Below are 16,546 nucleotides of genomic sequence, written 5' to 3' on the forward strand. Positions count from 1 at the left end.
AGGTAAAGATATAGCAGAGATATTAGAATATGAAAACACAAAACAAGCGATAAGAGTAAATACTGATGAAGAAGATAGGATTTCTTTTAAAGATTTAAGGGGGCTATTGAATAGCCCCTATGAAAATATAGATAAGCAGACGATATTTATTAACGAATCAGGCTTATATTCATTAATTTTAAGTTCAAGAAAACCTCAAGCAAAAGAATTTAAAAAATGGGTAACATCTGAAGTTTTACCTTCAATTCGAAAAACTGGTGAATATAAATTAGAAGGAAAATATAAAAATATGTTAGAGAATTTAAATAATCAACTGGCGATAAAAGATCAACAACTAGCAATTAAAGATACAATAATTGAAACAATAAAAAAGGAATCAGTTCCGAAGGCTAAAAATCTAAATTTATTGGAAGAATTTATCCTATTAAAATTTTTTGATCCGGAAGATAATAATTATACAGGTTACTATGTGATTAGATGTCAACGAAGAAATGTTAAGGGACGATTAAAATATGTTAAAGATAGCATTCATTCGTATTATCAAGAAATATTACATATTGATTATAATCCAAGTTCTGTGAATTTATTTCATAGATTTAAAGATCAGTGTGGAGATAAATTAAATCTTAATTGTAGTAAATATATTAATTATTTTGAAATTGAAGATCTTGAATATACAGAAGATCAGATGATAAGAGATATACAAGCTTTGAGTCAAGTCTAGAGTTTTTTTATTTTTTATTTTATTTCTCCTGATACTATATCACTGTCGAACCCAAGCAACTTGAAAATTAAAAAAATATTAATAATTATTAATTTATTAAAAAACACCTTCATCAGGATCAATTTCGGTTTCGATAGAATCCTCATCAAGTGTTATTTCACCGAACATAATTATTTTCACTTGAGCAGGTAAGATCTTAAGACCTTCATTAATTTTAAATGTTATTTTGTTGTAAATATTAACCTTAAATGGTTTACTTAAATTTAAATGAGTGATAGTTTCTTCCATCGGATTATTTTGGGTATACACAGAAAAAACTTTATTGATATCGCTTCCTGAATGTATCTCTGGAACGGGTATTTCGATATCAAATATTGAAACAACTACTTTTCTAATATACAGCTCATAGCAAAATACGTAGCTTATTTCAGTATCTAATTCAGTTGAAAATTTCTTTTCTATTTCAATTTTATCAAAAACTTTCCTGTTTATTTTATTTACCTTCCGTTCCAGATTATGTATACCATTTGTTAAGGGAGCAATTTCTGCTTTTGTAGAATAGTCTCGAAATACTGTTTCAATTTCTTCCTTTGTATAATAATTTTTAAACTCATCTTTAGGTATATCTTTTGAACTTGTGACTTTTTCTAATGCTGTATTAAATTGTTTCAAATTAATTGCGTCACCATCTTCAACACCATCGCCAATATTTCTTAATATCTTTTTCCTGAATCCGAAATAATCCTTACCATACCAGATTTTACTTTTGAATTCTTCATCAAATTTGTCTTTAGATATAAGATCTTTAGTTTTATTATCAATACTGTTTATCAATTTTGATATCTTTTTGGATTCATCATCAAATTTCTTTTTATGTAACAAATCTTTAATTTTGTTATCTACATCTGTCTTTTTGTAAACATTTTCATTACTATTATTTATTAAATCCAATATTTTTTTGGATTCTTTCTCAAAATTTTCTTTTGGTAACAAATCTTTAATTTTATCATTAGTATTATTTATTAAATCCAATATTTTTTTGGATTCATCGTCAAATTTCTTTTTAGGTAAAAAATCTTTAATTTTATTATCAATACTGTTTATTAATTTTGATATCTTTTTGGATTCGTCATCAAATTTCTTTTTAGTTAACAAATCTTTAATTTTATCATCTATATCTATCTTTTCATAAACACTCTCCAATTCTTCACTTATTATAATACTATCGTGTTCTTTAATTTTATTACCGAATATATCCATTTATTATATCCAAAATTTATGGCCCTATAACACTATCTTTCGGTACCCAACTGTTGTGTGAATTATCGAACCCGAGCCACTTGACATATACTTGATCACCTTTTTTTCTTAGAACCTTTTCAACCAAATAGTGATCAGGATGTTTTGTTTTCTGTAGTTCTTGTTCGTAAAATGTACCTTTAATTTCTTCTCCTCTATAGTCTTTTAGAAAATAGTAGATAGGATTCGCTGCAAAAACTTTGTCAATTTTAAATATTTCTGTGGACCAGTTCCCAGTATATCCTTTTTCAAATAACCCTTTTATTTTGCTTACACGTACGTAATCACCTATTTTAAATTTTGGTTTTCCATGTATAGTAGGCTCAGAATCAAATAAATTATTATATACATCTTCTCGGTTCTTTGGACTAACATCTACTGGTTTCATTTTAAGAGTGCGATGAAATGTGTTATTATAGTCATGTACTAATTTTGGGAGAATGTCTACCCATTTATAATTTCCTTGTATTGAAAACTGCTTCCACATTTTTTCTTTCAGTGTTCTATTGAATCTCTCAACAACAGCTGCTTTGAAAATTGAAAATGTAGAGTAGTGATTGATGTTGAATTTCTTCATAAGATCTTGTACAACCTTGTTGTAAAACTCTTTACCTTTATCTGTCTGTATATTTTTTGGAGATCTATTTGATGTTTTAAATATATGGTCTAGTGCATCTCTAACACATTTACCTGATTTATCTTTAAGTGGTATAGCCCATGCTAACTTGGAAAACACATCGATGACAGTCAGTAAATATTTATTGCCTTTATTGATTTTTGAAATTCCTTTCAAGTTACCAGAATCCATTTCTACAAGATCAGCTTGCCATAGATCATCGATGCCGTATGTGATAGTTTTTCTAGTAGGATAATTTCTTCTAGCTGGTTTGTGTACTTCATCGATAATGTCTTCTCGTATTCCCTCACCGATCAATTTTTTTTTTTACAAATTGACTTTTCTTTGCACCACATATCGAACATATACCTGATATTCTCTCTCTTCCATTTACTGTTTTCACTCGTTGAGAATCAACTGTGTTTGTTTCTTTCTTGCACTTCTGGCACCAAATATGTTTCATTTATAGTGTAAAAAATTCTCAACCTTATTGTAATTCTAATATTACGGTAGTCATAGCACCATTAAAGTCAATCAAGTCATCATTTTCAGCTGTAATCTCGAGATGTATATTTTGAATTCTGTCATAAATCGGAACAAATAAAGGGTATTGTGGTTCGTAGATTATTGCTCCTCCAAATTCAACATCTGGCATAAAACAAGCAATTACATTTGTTTCTCGGTGATAGTGATTCCCATCTTTTTCAAACATTCCATCGGCTAAATTAAAGTGAACTTTGATCATTTCGAAGGGTATTATTTTTGGTAAGTCAAGCGCAAGAGTTTTTGTTTTTGGATATACGATTTGATCATTAAATCCTAACACTGAACCGATGCTCTCTTCTTTATCAAAGTACAATTTAAAATCGCTTTTAATTTCAACTCTATTTAGCTGTTTATTTGCTTCAATACTTATATTGGTAGCATTGAAAGGTGGTTGACTCTGAATACTTTTTTCTAAACTCTCTAATGTATATTGTCCTGGAGGAATAATCATCATAGATATTACATGTGTTCCATCGTCCGATGAACCAGGAAGAACTTTTTCATAATGTAGTTTATTGTTTTTTGAAGTTACATTTGGTGTCAAAAATCTAGAATAAAATCCAGCGAGCCTAACTTTTCTAAACTCGCTATTCAAGGGTACTGTTAGTCGCTTTTCTAGGGTAGATGACTCTCCGCTCAACTTTAATAATCTACTCATTTATTATAGCTAAATAAATGAAGATTGATTGGGATCCAAAAATACGATTACCAGAAAAGGAGATAAAAACTAAACATGGAGAGCTTTTACCGAATTCTATTCGTTGTGCTATCGTTGGTTCGAGTGGATCTGGAAAAACTACACTTATGATAGATAATTACATCTTAGCTCCAGGATGGCTTAATTGGAAGAAAATCAACCACTTGTACGTTTATTCAAAGAGCTTAGATCAATCAAAGTATCAGGATCTCATCAGCAGATGTAAGAAAATTGAAGATAAAAATGGTCTTTCGATAGCTACGTTTATAGACAATAATGAAGATGCTATACCTTTAGACGAGTGTGAAGATTGTTCTATAGTTCTATTTGACGACTTTATTCTAGAAAATCAAGATATTGTTAGGGAATACTTTACGAGAGGAAGACACAAGGATATTGATTGTTTTTATTTAGCCCAAACTTACTCTAGAATTCCTAAACAGTTGGTTAGAGATAACTTGAACTTTTTAAATATATTCAGACAAGACGACACCAACTTAAATCACATTTACCATGAAAAAGTAGGTGGAGATATGAAATTCGATAAATTTAAAAACATGTGTAGTAATTGTTGGAATCAAGATTCTTTCGGATTTCTAACTATAGATTTGACACGCAAGACACATGATGGAAAGTACAGAAATAAAATTCAAACATTCTTGTAAACAGACACAACAGACACAACAGACACAACAGACAAACACACTGTTTTTTTCGTTATATAAATGTTAGCACATTACGAGTCTATGATGGCTAAGCCAAAGAAAAAGAAGACAACCAAACAGAGAGAGCAAGAAACTTCGAAGGACTCGGAGGAATCTGAAGCCGTCAAACAAGCAAAATTAAATATTAGAAAAGCAGAAGAATTGAAAGAAGGTTTCAAAGCTTGGAAGAGACAACCAATTACAGAATATGAAAAGTACAAGAAAGAAGACCAACCTGTTATAGATGCCATTAGTATGGTTACTAATAAATTAGAGGCATTAGAAGATAGTGTTGTAAAAGCTATAGAAGAAAACAGAGAGGTTGAAAAAAGATTAGTACCATACAAACACGATGACTTTAGTGATTTATTTCCGATACCACCAACACCTGAAGAAACATCGTTTGAGAGAAAGTTATTCCTAAGTGACGATGAATCAATCTCTTCTACAGCAAGGAGAAATTTAGAACCACTCTTGGAGCAAGTTGAAGAGAAAGAAAAGAATAGAATTGCTAGAAAACGTATGTTAAAAGATAGTCCTAGTCTCATAAACGTAGGGCCTGAATTACTAGAAGCCATTAACAATTCTGATGATTTTATATTTGGATTTAGACCTGAAGGAAAAGAGAGATATATTGGTGATTCGAAAGTTACATTCGATCACGATGATTTTATCGTTCAGAAAACAGGTAAAAAATATACAGGGACAAAAGGTCTTTTAACACTACTAACGAGGAAAGATATATTCAATAAAGAGTACACAGTAGATGATTTAAATAACTACAAAGAGATAGCTGAAGACACAAATTTGATTTACACAGACTATGAACCGAATACAGGACAAGTACGATCATCTAGAGGAGATAAGTGGATGTTGATTCTAAGCGATTTGTGGAAAGAAATTAAGACTAAGAAAGGTATAGGAAATAAATCAAGATCATCATCTTTAAGTACACCTACAAAGTCTGCAATGTCTCCTGTAAAAACTGGTACAGGGTTTGTGAAAAAATACACAGAAAAGCCTGTACAATATGTTTGGATGAATGATGTTCGAGATTTGATTGATAGACTTGCTGTCATTCACGGTGAAGAGAATGCTGGTAATAATAATTTTTTAAATGAGAAGGTTGGAATCACACAAATGTTAACGAGTAAGTTTAATGACTTCATTGTGAATCATCCTAAAGGTATTCCTTATCTTATTCGATTCTTGAGTAATCTTCCTCATACTTTTTGGAAATCTGAAAAACATGGAAAAGGAATAGTAAATTGGGCTTTAAATAATTTACCTCTTCCAGAAATGCATATACCTGGATTTAATTATTGTGGCCCTTACACGAAGTTAGAAGAACGATTAGCAAGAGGTGATAAAGGAATAAACCCTCTCGATGAAGCTTGTAAATCTCACGATATAGCATACAGAGATTATAAAGATTTAGAACATAGACATGTAGCTGATAAAGAATTACAACAAGCAGCAAAAGAGAGAATGTATAGTAAAGATGCTGATATGAAAGAAAGATTGGCTGCTGCAGCTGTTAGAGGAATAATGTACTCTAAAAGAAAATTAGGTATGGGTATAGAAGTTGATGAGAACGGATTAGGATTGTAATATATTTTTATCTATATAAATGAGTCCAATTAGTATTAACTATACAACTTGTCCAAATGGTAAACCCAAACCCAAATCTGTTTCTATCAAATTTCCAAAAGATAAGGTAAAAGAACTCAATAGCATCGATGATTATTTGACTGCCACACAGAAGACGAGAAAACAAAATCAAATAAAGAAAGGTGGTAATTTACTCTTAACATTTACTATACCTGTACTGAAAAAAATATACGAACATTTAATAAAACAGAAAGAAGGTTCAGGTCTATCAAAACATGAAGGAGGAATTTTACCACTTATATTTGCTGCTCTGGGTGCTCTTGGTGCATTAGCTGGAGGTGCGGCAGCAATAACAAGTTCTGTACACAATAAACAAAAGAATGACGCTGAACTAGAAGAACAAAAGAGACACAATCTAGCTGTAGAGAAAAAAGGTTCTGGTTTACCAACAATTCTCGGATCACTTTTAGTGAAGTACGGTTTAGAAAAAATTATTGAGGCACTAAAAAAGAAATCTGGTCGAGGGATTTTTTTAGAGAAATAGACGATGGTATATTAAATTCATTGATCAAACAATACCCACAGGCACTGAGTAATTTTGACATAGAGAAATTAGTTAAAAAATTAAAGATTAAAAATTTTAGAGGTGTGTTTATGATTGATGAACTACCAACTAACCCTAATAAAAAAATTGAATCAGGGATTGTAAATCTAGATACTTCTGATCATGTTGGTACGCACTGGATATGCTACTACAAGAAAGGTGATGAAAAATTTGTATTCGATTCCTACGGTGGTAATGTTCCGAAAGAATTAGTTGATTATCTTAAACCCGAAAATTTATTCTTTAATGCTGAAAGAATACAAAACTATGACGAATATATCTGTGGTCACTTATGCCTATTTGTTTTAAAACTGTTTTCGGAAGGACATAGTAATCCGAGTGAAATTTTAAGTATCGTAAATAGCCTTAGACGCTAAAGCAAAGACACGATATTTTCTTTTATATAAATGGAGAAAATCGAAAGCTATCAGTGGCATTCATTCCCAGTGAATGAAAGAACTAAAAATAATGTCATGGTTCCAAACAAAGACACTGAAATAGAAGTCAAAGTTGGTGATGGATGGATAAAAGATAAATTCCAACTATTCATGAATTTAAATGTTACTCATGTTAATGGCACAGACTATACACATTACGAAGGAAAATCGAACGTGAGACTCATAGATAATTATCCGGCATTCTTGTTCTCTGCAGTAACTGTTAAAAAAGGTAACAATGTTGTTTCTAGAACAGAGAATCCAGGTATCGTTGCCTCTGTATTGCATCAACTCCTTTCGTCTTTAAGTGAGGAAGTTAGACTTGAATCTAACATTGTCAACAATGGAAAGTTGCAATCAAAATCAGTCGAAGTACTGTATCCGTTAGAAAAGTTAGGTGGATTCTTCAAAGATTATCAAGATATTGAGTGGGAAGGTAATTATACAATTAGTTTCACTTGGAGCCCAAGCGCAGGAGATGTGCTATATAGATGGTTCAGTAAAGATGAAACAGGAGGCGATATCGCAGGAACTCGGCCTGAGGAAGGAAAAGTAACTATTACACATTTAGAGATACGCACTCCTGTTGTCAAGTACGAACCAAATTATGAAGTTGAGTGCAGAGAACAAATATATAAAAATCCGAAAAGTCTCATCTCATTTTTTGACCTACAAGCACATGAATTTTCAGATATTGTTGGTAAAAGGAACTTTGAGATAGATATTACCAATTACTATCAGTCTATGGAGTTTGATCAACCTTTATTTATTTTTGTAGTATTCCAGACAAACAGAAAAGGAAATCAGTTGCTAGATTCGTCTCTCTTTGACCACGTACAGCTTCAGAACATATACGTAAAAAATGCTCGAGATGAAATATTTCCAGAAGAATCTTGGAATCTTGACCCTCCAGGAAAATTCTTAAAAGCTTACGACGCATTTACAGATTTCAAGAGAATAACTCAGTTAAGCACAGATGTTGGTATTAGTCCTCGTCAGTATATTAAATCATATCCTGTTTATGTTATTAATATGAGTAAACGTAGAAATGTTATAACTGCTACAAAAACAAGTATGAAGTTGTGCGCAACATTTAATGCACCTATTCCTGGTAATACATCGATGTATGTAATCATGTATGGAAAGAAGAACCTAATCTTCGATGCTCAGCATAGACTAATTACAGAAAAATTTTAAGCTATATAAATGAATAAAAAACTAAAAAGCATTCTAGAGTTGATTGCTGTATGTTTTTCATCATTAGTTAAGTTTCTTAGAAAACGCGAGAAGGAGAATAATTAATTCTAAGTCTTTCTTTTATATTTTTATTTTGCAGGGTTGTATTAAGGACAAATCGGGATGATAATAATAATAATCTTAAATGATTGTTATTTTATATTTTTTTCGAGGGGCCCACTTAGGACAAATTATAGGTATTTAAACAGTTTTTTCACCATTTTAGGTATTTAAACAAGTGTTTTCGTTGGGGCGCGTTTGGGACAAAAAAGAAAAATAATAAAAATAGTGTTATTTTTTTTCGTGGGTTTATTGAGGACAATAGGAAAAAATTATGTGTTGTAAATCGGCATGCCGGTGAATCAATAGGAAAAATATGTGTTAGGACAAATAGGAAAAAAATTATAGGTATTTTATTTTTTAACCGTTTTTATGTATTTAATCAATCTTTTTTTTCGTTGGGCCCATAGAGGACAAAAAAATTAATATTAGAATAAAAGTCATAAATTATAGGTATTTTAACAATTTTTTCGATATTTTAGGTATTTAAACAGTCTTTTTTTTCGTTGGGTCCATCTAGGACAAATAGGAAAAAAATTATGTGTTTGTGAATCGGCATGCCGGTGAATGCTGGAATTGTCTTGGATGGGCCCTTATACTACTCCTATATAGTTTTAAGAAAACTGATACTTGTGTCAGATAAATATAGAAATGCTAGTTCTTGTTTGGCGCATTGTTGTAACAGTAGGTTCTTGATACTTTTTTTCATCACGAAAATGATGGACATTGACGTAGACTAAGTATATTTACGGTCATATTACTTTTTATTTTGATGAGTTCCGGATTTGTAAGCCACAGAACAGTATAATCAGTGGACACAGTACCATTTACGTCCATATTGACACATTGGGCAGTTATGGAGTCAGGTTAATTTTATGCACTTTTTATTGCATTCTTCGGAAGTAATGATTCTCTTATTTTAGAGCCTTTTCAAGAGCATTATCCCTGATCTGAGTGTTAAGGATATCCTGGACAAGATGATAGTTCCCGTGGCAGATGGAGTTTATCACCGGATCCAGCTATTTTGGCAGACGAAGATTCAGGTGATGAAGATGTGGTAGACACCTAAACCTGAACATACGCCAGCTTCTAGCTGATGGGGAAGCCAGTCTAGTAAATAAGGAAATGGAAACCAAGCATAGAAAACTAAACAATCTGAACAAAAGTAGGGATGAAACATGGACATAAGAAGAGTCAAAGGGGGTATTTCGAATATTCACTGTGTAAACATGATGGCATTAGTGTGACAAAGTGGAAAGATAACTTAATTGTTACGGCAGCATCAGCCTGTGTTGATATATACCTACAGTATCTCCACGGTAAACGAGATTCAACAAAGCAGAAAAATCCATTCAAATGTATCGTCGTCACAACATTGGCGAATATAAGCGGGGTATGGGATGTGTAGGCAGAATGAATGAACACTCTTGCTATGTACTCGATCAATATTCGAAAAAAAATGGTAGTGAGCTATGCTCTCATAGCTCATTGATATCTCTATTCACAATGCATGGCAAGTGATGAAAGGAATAGATGCAAAACTCTCCCAATTAGATTTCCAACGAGAAATTGTGCAAATGTACCCAACAAAATACACAAATGCAGGAACAGGAATACCATCCACACATGTAGTAATATACAGGTCGCGTCTCCCAAGTGATGTCAGATACGATGGCTATAAGCACCTAGTACATAAATTGGAAAAGAAGAGGAGGTGTGCAGCAGAATGCATTCAATGTGGAACATGTGATGTAGGACTGTGTGTTGAGTGTTTCAGACGGTACCGTCTGCACCAGTGAAGAAGATTTGTGAAGCACATTGTTGTAATGTGTGAAAACTCTTTTGATGTCTGTTGAAACTGTCTGTCACCATAACTGACCAGCGTGTCCATATGGACACATTCAGTTTAAGACCCAGTATGAGGCAGTAAAATAAAATCTCGCTTTCCAACAATGTTTTGAATGCTTATGAAACATATTCATCACATAAATTAAAATAACCAGAAATAAACATAACTGGGGCAGTTAAGGGTTTATACGATGATTTAAGGTGGCCGGTTGCGATGCAGTTGTCTGTTCCATGACTTGGTAGAACGATACATTATTTACGAAAACAATTACCGCTACTACTTCGTGGCCTTTTACCAATGAAATGAAATGGCGTATGGCTTTTAGTACCGGGAGTGTCCGAAGACATTTTCGGCTCGCCAGGTGCAGGTCTTTTGATTTGACTCCCGTAGGCGACTTGCGCGTCGTAATGAGGATGAAATGATGATGAAGACGATACATATACCCAGCCTCCGTGCCAGAGAAATTAACCAATAATGGTTAAAATTCCCGACCCTGCCGGGAATCGAACCCGGGACCTCAGTGACCAAAGGCCAGCACGCTAACCATTAAGCCTTGGAACCGGACCTTTTTAACAATTAATTGACCAAGCAGGTCTGGCTTGAAACAGAGCTCTCCTCGCGGCTTTCCATTCACCTTACAGAGACAATTCTTTTAAAGGCCACGGCCGCTCCCCTCTCAAGCCACTGCAACACATCTCCTGGCATGAGAGAGGCCCGCCGTATCCCATCAGTGTTTGCACTGAAAGCTTTCAGTATGCAGGTAGGTTGGACCAATTACTTCGCCACGATGTATGGATTAAGCCCAGTGTCGAATGTTTCTACTGACACCAACTCTTTGTGATCGGATATAGGTATTTCCTATTGCATGTTTCTGTAGTGTGGTCTTATGTGTAAATAAGATGCGTATTAAGACAAACACAAACATCCACTCCCCGAGCTAGGGGAATTAACTAGACCTGGTTAAAAACCCCAACCCGACCTGGAATCGAACCTGGGACACTCTGAACCGTTTACCACTATGCTGACCATTCAGCGAAATATTAATAATAATTATTATTTTTATTTTATTTTCTTTACGTCCCACTAACTGCTTCTACGGATTTCGCAGACGCTGAGGTGCCGGAATTTAGTCTCACAGGAGTTCTTTCAAGTGCCAGTAAATCTACCGACACGAGGCTGACGTATTTGAGCACCTTCAAATACCACCAGACTGAGCTAGGATGGAACCTGCCAAGTTGGGGTCAGAAGGCCAACGCCTCAACCGTCTGAGCCACTCAGCCCAGCAATAATTACAACAACAACAATAATAATAATAATAATAATAATAATAATAATAATAATAATAATAATAATAATAATAATAATAAAATCACTAAATATGAGTATAGTTGTCAGTACAATAGGGTGTAAAGATTATTACAGGTGTATGTATGTTGGGTATTCATCCCGAAGGCTGGTTGGATCCTCAACAGGTTCACCATTATCTGTCATAGATGGCCTAGGTATCACTGAAGAGGCGTACTAGGGAAATGAGGAGTGAGGTAGCTTCCCGTTGCTTTCCTCCACCGAGCCAGAAGTTGCTATTGCACATCAGTCTGCCAAGCCCACTGCAATGCCTGCACCAACCGACCCTATGAGCTACATTTTCACCCCATTCATAGCAGGGACTGGCTGCTTAAGGAATGGCATTACTAGCATCGCTCATACCTCAGAGACTTTCATATTGTCAAAGCCAAGGAAGGGACTGAGACAGGTCAATGAAAGTAACAATTTTATGCTAGCCCATACCAGAAGACATAGCGCACTGTAAACACTACATCTTGCCAGCAAAGGCATGGTTGAAAATATTGTTTGTAAAGTAATGTTGAGCCTTTCATATGACGTGGTGAAGGACAGGACTCGTCAGCTGAACAGCCAGGAGGTATGTATAGCGCTCACGCATCTCGTACCAGCTCGGTCAGCAAAGCGCCGCGCGCAACACACGTCGCCGAGCTGGACTGGCTCGTATGCATGGTATCAGCACACCACGTGGTTCTTGGACCGTGCTGTAGGCGCGGTGCGGAAGCCAGTTTTTTTTAAATTGGCTTTATGCCGCGCCAACACAGAGAGGTCTTATGGTGACGATGGGAGAGGAAAGGCCTAGGAGTTGGAATAAAGCGGCCGTGGCCTTAATTTAGGTATAGCCCCAGCATTTGCCTGGTGTGAAAATGGGAAACCACGGAAAACCATCTTCAGAGCTGCCGACAGTGGAGTTCGAACCCACTATCTCCCGAATACTGGATACTGTCCGCACTTAATGTCATTCTCTCCGCTGACAACTCGGAACATACCACTTAGTCGAGCAGCTCTTCTTCTTTCTCTCAATTCTTCCCAGCCCAAACTTTGCAACATTTTTGTAACGCTACTCTTTTGTCGGAAATCACCCAGAACAAATCGAGCTGCTTTTCATTGGATTTTTTCCAGTTCCTGAATCCGGTAATCCTGGTGAGGGTCCCATACACTGGAACCATACTCTACTTGGGGTCTTACCAGAGACTTATATGCACTCTCCTTTACATCCTTACTACAACCCCTAAACACCCTCATAACCATGTGCAGAGATCTGTACCCTTTATTTACATTCCCATTTATGTGATTACCCCAATGAAGATCTTTCCTTATATTAATTTTTAATTTCGTGTGGCTATTTCTAGCCGAGTGCAGCCCTTGTAAGGCAGACCCTCCGAAGAGGGTGGGCGGCATCTGCCATGAGTAGGTAACTGCGTGTTATTGTGGTGGAGGATAGTGTTATGTGTACCGGGCGAGTTGGCCATGCGCGTAGAGGCGCGCGGCTGTGAGCTTGCATCCGGGAGATAGTAGGTTCGAATCCCACTATCGGCAGCCCTGAAGATGTTTTTCCGTGGTTTCCCATTTTCACACCAGGCAAATGCTGGGGCTGTACCTTAATTAAGGCCACGGCCGCTTCCCTCCAACTCCTAGGCCTTTCCCATCCCATTGTCGCCATAAGACCTATCTGTGTCGGTGCGACGTAAAGCCCCTAGCAAAAAAAAAAAAAAGTGTTATGTGTGGTGTGTGAGTTGCAGGGATGTTGGGGACAGCACAAACACCCAGCCCCCGGGCCGTTGGAATTAACCAATGAAGGTTAAAATCCCCCACCCGGCCGGGAATCGAACCCGGGACCCTCTGAACCGAAGGCCAGTGCGCTGACCATTCAGTCAACGAGTCGGACTTTCCTTATATTAACCCCTAGATACAATGGTCCCCAAAAGGAACTTTCACCCCATCAACGCAGGAATTAAAACTGAGAGGACTTTTCCTATTTGTAAAACTCACAACCTGACTTTTAACCCCGTTTATCAACATATCATTGCCCATTTGAATTCGCCCGCGAAGCGATCTGATTGGCTAAATTCAGCAGCTGGTAAAACGACAAGGGCGCGAGATTTTATACAGAGTATTTATCACTACGACCAATCGTCTAACGCTCGTGTACCAGGTTTCCGACCACCCCGTATTCAGTACTCAGGGAGTTTGTATCCCCAACAGTTCCACATCAATAGTCAGGCGTCACTGAAGAGGTGTGCAAGGAAAATGAGGTGTGAACTAGTTTCCTGTTGCCTTCCCAACCGAGCCAGAAGGAACTAATAAAGTACTTGATATATTTTCATCACCATTGGAATGCTCATACTTCCTGAAATTAGTCCAATTAATTATAGTTGTATGCATGTCCGACTCCTTGGCTGAATGGTCAGCATCGAGGCATTCGATTCAGAGGGACCCGGGTTCGATTCCCAGCCGGGTCGTGGATTTTAATCGCGTCTTCTCCTTCATATTCACACAGCACGCAGCACTACCAACCAGCACAGAAACACGCAATAGATAATATATCCCTCCACATAGAGTAGGTGCCAGGAAGGGCATCCGGCCATAAAACATGGCCAAAGCCCCATGTGCCATAACGTTCGCACCCGCGACCCCACAGATGTTGGAAAAGCGATAGAAGAAGAAGAAGAAGAAGAATAGTTGTATGCATGTATATACTAGCAAAATACCCGTTCATTGCTATGGTTTCAGACTGAAAGTTTTTTCAAAGTTTTACATTTTGGGGAGTTCATTGTCAGTCGAACCTGTAAAATACACCTTCAATTCGTACGTCAAACGATTTGGAGGAATGATCATTTATTTATTGAACCCTACAGAACTGGAAAGTTTTAAAAAGCTATCTCTTTATCTTCTAGGGCGTAGAAGCAACCAACCTTAGGGGTGGAATATTTTAAATTATTCCCCTATTTCACATCTGTGATTTAAAATATATATCGTCATTTTGTATTGTGTCTAAGTACGTTAAACAGTTTCGGAGGAATAAATGTTTTTGTTTTGGATCTCAGCTTCCTGAGAGGTTAATTTTTTCATACCTTCTGTTATTTTAACACCTAGGATATCAATTGAAATCTTAACTTTGTAAGTCAGTTTCAGAGTAATTAATATTTTTGTCGTCAGCACTCTTCAGTCGAAACGCCTTAGGGTTGTATCGTTTTAACCCTATCGCTACCAGTGTTGCTCCTAAGCAACCTGTATTTCAAGGACACCTCACCAGATTTTATATAGACTGGTCCCTTCAACCCCATCGTTGCCATAAAGCTACCGGTATGTATTTTCATAAAATGACTACAGATGCCACTTAAGCACTGATCTAGGTGGCAGTGTGTATGTTTAATATGTGAAGTGAATCAGCTGGCTGTGATCTAGTACCACCAATGTTACAGAATCACGTTTCAGAACAAAATTAATGGTGAGTTAACTTTTTATATTAGTGTATTTGTCAACTTAATGTACTGTTGTAAGATTATGTACCGCGATAAATTGGAATATGTATCATACCTGGTGAATATATCTGATTAGAAAATGGTGTTGCTCTCAAGCTACATTGGGGTTAAGTATAAACTAATCATTCTAACCTAACTTTAATCAACCGGTTTGTAATTCCATTTTATACTTGTTTTACGCCATTAGCCAAGATGAAATCGACACAAATAAGGAATGAAAAGGACGTTCTTTATATTCCTGAACAGTTATCAGATGGAATTAATTCTGAAATAGACGAGCTGTCAGATTTTGAGGACTCGGAAGATGAAACAGCCGTATTTTGTCAAGCAAATATAGAGAATGAACCTGAAAATGTAAGTACAATTAGCTGATTTATGCAGTACAGGATAATTTTTAAATAAGCATATTATTACTCCGCACTAATGTTGATGATTATTTGTTACATAGGAAATACCAGTACTGGAAGAAGAAAATGAATTTGCGGATATTCAACTACCATCAGTACCATCTTCATCAAAGGCCGTTCCTGGAATTGAAAACTTGAAAGTTTACTTTGATAACTGGTTTTCTTCTCTTCAACTTGCCATAGCACTGGAAGATAATAATAATTAATGCTATTTGCTTTACGTCTCACTAACTACTCTTTTACGGTTTTCGGAGACGCCGAGGTGCCGGAATTTAGTCCCGCAGGAGTTCTTTTACGTGCCAGTAAATCTACCGACACGAGGCTGACGTATTTAAGCACCTTCAAATACCACCGGACTAAGCCAGGATCGAACCTGCCAAGTTGGGGCCAGAAGGCCAGCGCCTTAACCAACTGAGCCACTCATCCCGGCAGCACTGAAAGAAAGGGGATTATTCTGTGTGGGCACAATACGTAGGAAGTGGTCTTAAAAATCTATGACAGCACCATTTACTCTGGTAATAATCGAGACGAAACCTCCTTTAATTACTATACGTATTAAGCTCGGGGAAATTTGATTTGTAATTTGACAGGTTTAAATCTTTTAAGCTACCGAGTGAGTTGGCCATGCAGTTAGGGGCGCGCAGCTGTGAGCTTGCATTTGGGAGATAGTAGGTTCAAACTCCACTGTCGGCAGGCTGAAGATTGTTTTCCGTGGTTTCCCATTTTCAGCCCAGGCAAATGTTGGAGCTGTACCTTAATGAAGACAACGGCCGCTTCCTTCTCACTCCTCTCCCTTTCCTTTCTAATCGTCGCCATAAGACCAATCTGTATCGGTGCGATGTCAAGCAAATTGTAAAAAAAAAAGGACCTTTCATAATATGAACATTCAATGTCGGCAAAGATACGGTACCATTAATGGTGTAGAGTCCT

This window comes from Anabrus simplex, chromosome 7 (genome assembly GCF_040414725.1).
Source record: "Anabrus simplex isolate iqAnaSimp1 chromosome 7, ASM4041472v1, whole genome shotgun sequence".
Classification (NCBI taxonomy): domain Eukaryota; kingdom Metazoa; phylum Arthropoda; class Insecta; order Orthoptera; family Tettigoniidae; genus Anabrus; species Anabrus simplex.